This window comes from Haliotis rubra, unplaced genomic scaffold (genome assembly GCF_003918875.1).
Source record: "Haliotis rubra isolate DU_JTF1 unplaced genomic scaffold, ASM391887v1 Scf1790, whole genome shotgun sequence".
Classification (NCBI taxonomy): domain Eukaryota; kingdom Metazoa; phylum Mollusca; class Gastropoda; order Lepetellida; family Haliotidae; genus Haliotis; species Haliotis rubra.
Window position 1 is genome coordinate 7,549 of NW_025765770.1, and position 5,234 is coordinate 12,782.

The 5,234-nt window shown below is 35.0% G+C and overlaps 1 long non-coding RNA gene across 1 annotated transcript; it reads left to right on the forward strand.

Moving 5' to 3' along the window:
• Nucleotides 1–3,416: 3,416 nt before the first annotated feature.
• LOC124273290 lies at nucleotides 3,417–4,418 on the forward strand. Its single transcript, XR_006897604.1, has 3 exons — nucleotides 3,417–3,524; nucleotides 3,979–4,112; nucleotides 4,363–4,418. It is a non-coding gene; the product is annotated as an uncharacterized LOC124273290 (long non-coding RNA).
• Nucleotides 4,419–5,234: the final 816 nt, after the last annotated feature.

Consider the following 5,234-nt stretch of genomic DNA (forward strand, 5'->3'; position numbering starts at 1 on the left):
TCCGGGGGTGATTTATTTTTGTATGGACTTTAGGAATGTTAATAAGAGCTACCTAGAATGTTTCATGCAGTGTTGGGCCAGTATCATAGCTTTGACTTTTGTGTGCAAGTTCTGTCAACCACTAAGGTGTACTGGCCACTATTCAAAGAAATAAAAACACACTCTGATTTGTAGGTATTGCACGTTTGTCATAAAGTTGGCCCTAGTTTGAATAGTTATGATACAAAAATTTAAAGACAACATCATTTACAAAGTCATTGTGATTTGTTAATAAGTAAGTGAGTGAGTGAGTTAAAATTTATAGTCACATCGGCAATATTTCAGCCATATTGTGACTTAAAAAGTTATAAACACAATTACATTATAAAACACCGGTCGGCGAAGGACAGTAAAACAACTAGATTATCACAGGGAAAAATTTAAAACAAGTAATTTAATCTAAAATATGTTACTTTCAAATGACAATACAATATAAAAACGGGCTACAGATTGCCAACAACTGAAGGTAGATCACCATACTAGGGACAATAGGGACTTACAGTACATTTGCTTCCTGCATTGACCCCATCTGGATTTACACCATCCCTTCAGCCGGTAGCAATTTAGCATATCTAGCCATACATTAAAAGAACAGGTATTCTACGATTAAAAAAGAGGAACGTTTTAATTTACTTCGAATGTTTTGGGACTTACATACCCTCTCAGGAGGATTTGTCAATTTGAAAAAAACATCCCGATAAGTTTAAATACATATATTTATCCGCCATGGAGTTTCAGTATTGTAGTGTGTGACGTAGAACAACAGGCGTCAATTTCAAAAACCCAGATTTCAAGGTCAGAGTATTGCTAATAGAGATAATGCGGGAACATGCATCGGTATACGTCAGGAGCAGAGATGTCACAGTCCAGGTGTGTCGCGGAGTGAGCCGTGTCAGTTTCAACCACGTGAAGTTGGTATTTGCCAGAAAAAAAGGTGGTATTCACAACAAAGAAAGTGATAACTACTAGAACAAAAGTGGTTATTATCAATTTAAAAAATGAAAAATCAAAAAAACATTTTGACCCCTCTAGGCATTCGCAATAAAGAGCAAAGCAGCTGCTCTCCCAGTGTCAGTTTCAAGTCCGTGCAGTACCGTCGCTCCGACTTACTTACAGTGGTATCAGACCTTGATTGACTCGCGAAAAGCTGAAAGTCATGACACTGTAGGCAGTTTCTATCAATTTATGTTTGAGAAACATAATAAACAGAATACTCAACTCGCTTCCGAGAAATACCAGCTTCTCTAAACTCGTGAAAGATTTAGTATACAATTTTGATTTTGCTCGTTTGATACCAAAATCATTAACTCGTTAAATAAAATTGTTATCACACGGACGGACATTTGAGTGAGTGAGTGAGTTTAGTTTCACGCCGCACTCAGCAATAGTCCATCTATATGGCGGCGGTCTGTAAATAATCGAGTCTGGACCAGACAATCCAGCGATCAACAGCATGAGCATCGATCTGCGCAATTTGGAACCGATGACATGTGACCACCCGATCCCGTTAGTCGCCTCTTACGACAAGATAGTCGCTTTTTATGGCAAGCACATGGGTTGCGATGGACATTTGAGTTGAGTTGAGTTGGGCTTTACGTCTCATCGGCATTATTCCAGCCATAAAGTGACGAGAACAAGTTTGCATTAGTAAACATTGTAAGTACATACTCGGAATGAGTTTTATTTCAAAGACATATATTGATTACATTGTCATTAAAAAGCAGAGAAAGTCATAGCATCAAATTTAAAGGCAGGCAATTTGTTTGTGACATTTCATAGTTACAATTTATGGTTGTTACATTTCGCAGTTACAATTTATGATACAGATCAACTTCCCTCAGGTAGTTCACTATCAGATGAGCACGGAACTCTTTCCCCGCAATATGTCAAGCTTATATAAAGTAGTGATGTCTGTATCACTTATGATTATGTAGAAATTGTTGCTTTTATATGTCAGATTGTGAGATGAACTGTATTCTTATTATCTCATTCCTTGTGACAGGGTGTCAGTTTGTCATCAGTTTGGTCATCAGCAAATATACAGTTCTCACACCCAAGCCTGTGTTATCGTGACTTCCACAAGACACTTTGATGGCTATTACATTAACATTAAGCTGTCGGCGAAATTGGCTCCCACCAGAAGCCGACGTAAAATCATCAAATTCGTCGTCATATCTGTACCATTCATCTGTAACTACGAAGACTATTGAAACCTCTCCAGCGTTTCGACGATGGCATCAACATCACCAAAAAGGACCCCCCAACCCTCCCTAAGGCATGCCATTCTTCAAATCATTTCAAAATTGAACTGCTGTTGTGATATCATATTACTGCTTATGTCTGGATATATGTGGTATTTTGATACAAACTATAAGCATTATCTACTTAGTAATTAGGTTTGCATTAACATTAACATTCCGTGTCAATAATACAATTTACCAACACAGTAATTAATGTTTTTGTTTCTATTTGTTATAGAAACAATGTACGCAGAACGTTGCATTCTTCCATTTTTCTGACATCATCGAAATGAGGAGCGAGCAAGTTTGGCTTATTCAAAGGAACTGAAGTCATTTTAAAGTCAAAGGATGCCCATGGATTTTGGGGAAATGAAGCCAGGGTATCACATGGCCACAGATGTGATTCTGAAAGAGGATGGCGTATTGAGACTGTATAACAATTCGAAAGTAAATAATAGACTTTTCTTTGGGTAAGAATGGGGAAGCGAATATGAAATACTTGTAAATGTTAAATGATTCTTAGAATAAATATCAAACTTAAAAAAACCCCTTAAATTCACTTTTTGTGCAAAAGAAAACTACATGTACGTTGTATAATCCCATCATTTAAACTGCCATACCATCATATCGTATATGCAGTCCACAATACTTAAAGCCAAATTAATTGTTACTATAAATAATATTTCATTTTAGTATGTAATATACTCATGTGTGATGATTTCTCTATATTTGCTTTCTTACAGATTCTTTCATGCAGGCCATTTGCCTACAATGAAGGTCTGATTGAGGCTTTTAGAAACCCTTCAGTGAAAACCGTAAAAGAAGCTCTGGGCACGCCCTTAGGGCACAAAATCACTGTCGTTGGGAAAGTGGAACAAGTTAGTATTTTTAGTGAATCACATAATTTTAATCAATTTTACGTTATTTGATAATTTCTCTCAAAACAGTAACAGATTTAACATTGCAAACTAAACAAAACAAGAAAAATATTTTCGTTTACAAAATAACAATTTAGATATAAGTTCACATTTGTGTCATTTAATTAATGTATTCCTTTCTGTCAAGGTGTCACGGGCATATGAGACTGATTTGAAGACAGTCACACTCGCAGAGGAAAACCACAACATGGTCGTGAATATCATTTTTGGATACCCCAATGAACCAGCTGGTTCAGATTTCTTATGTTGGTGCGAAAGAGTACAAATTTAAAAAGATTTGAACTCAACAAATTTGACAACGGTTGAGGTGAGCAACAGATGATTTTTTAATACCCTAGTAAATGACATCTATGAACACTCATTACTTAAAAACAATTTACTTAATTTTTACCATCTGCGTCATTCAGGAAATATATCTTAAAAGCTCTATTGTAACATATGCTTAAAGAGGTATATTGTAACATTTTGAAAACACAAAACAATTGTGTGATGAAATAACCCTCATTTCTAGACTCATCATATTCTCTTGTAGGTAGTCGAACAAGAAATGGAGACGATAGAAGGAGAGGTAGATGCAATTGGATTTGGCCAGTAAGTAAATGATTAAGTTCATATTCACATCATCGATGAATACCATGTAGTTACCTTTTATCTGCCACCCATCCACCCCCAACCCCCACCCACACACACCCTAATAAGCAAAAGCGCAAATTGAATTGAAATTGAATTCTCTATATAATGTATAGATTTTCTCATTACAGCGAAGCACAATGATTGTCATCAATGGATCTGTATATCATTGCGACAGACATATTATCAACAAGGCTTTCCCAAGCGAGACGATTCCATGTAGGGTGATCAAATGCATTGTCAAAGGAGATTCTGTGATGTCCATGTGAGTATAAAATTTGTATTTGTATTGGTTTTTATTGCAGGAATTACACGCAATTACCATGATTCTGATAGATATAGTTAATTTGTAAACGGATAAATAGGACAGAGTTATATATTAGGTTCCTATACTTTTCAAATCATATGCTAAAAGTTTGGCCATTTAATACATACAATGTGCCTATGACATAAGTATGTATTTATTATTCTTCACAGTAAATTTTCTTCATAATCATCGTACAATTTTGTTTCAGTTCCCAGGAGGAGGAGGAGGAAGAGGAAACAGAGAGCAATTGAAAACACATCAAACAAATGACAACAAGGTTTGTTAATGTAAACATTCTGTACTGCTCATTATGAAATAAGTTACATTCACATAAAACCGCTAGTCTGTTTACAACTATTGTCTCACAATAAATATATTGCAAATTCAATGAACTGTCACTTAGTAAAACCATTTTCATGTTCAACTAATGCTGCCGAAAATATCAAGATATGTTTAATAATTTCATTGTTATTCTTTCAGATGGATTCTCCCAAGACAAGTGCTCAGATGTAAAAACTTATACTCTCGTTAATGTAAAATAAATATAATAATGTAATATATGATTTCAGACTTTGTTATAGTAGTCTAGAATTATTTCATTTCTAAAGGAAAGTTGTGTGAATGAACGAGTGAGTAAGTATGAACATGTAAATCTTTCCATGACATTTAGAATTCGAATGCCTAAGAAAAGCAAGATTTATAGATGTCAACTTGTTCTTTGTGAATAACACAACGTTTCTGATTGTATGCTTTCTCCATCTTCAGGAAGGAGTAAACATACACACCGAAACATCGTGTTACTCGCGATATGAAAGTTGATATCCATAAATTTTGCTTTTCTCGCAATCTTGTAACTTAATACGTTAAATAAGTTACAAGAACGAATATATCGTATGCATTATGAAACGCTATTTATAGTTATAATAGACGCAGCGGTAAGGAACCGACCATTTCATAATCTGACAGTAGTCTGAGGTTTATTCATATACAAGAATCTTCTTAAGATATAATTATTTTTCCGACTTTATAAAATACAAGAATACCTAACTCTTTTCTGTGAAATCTGAACACTAATATGCA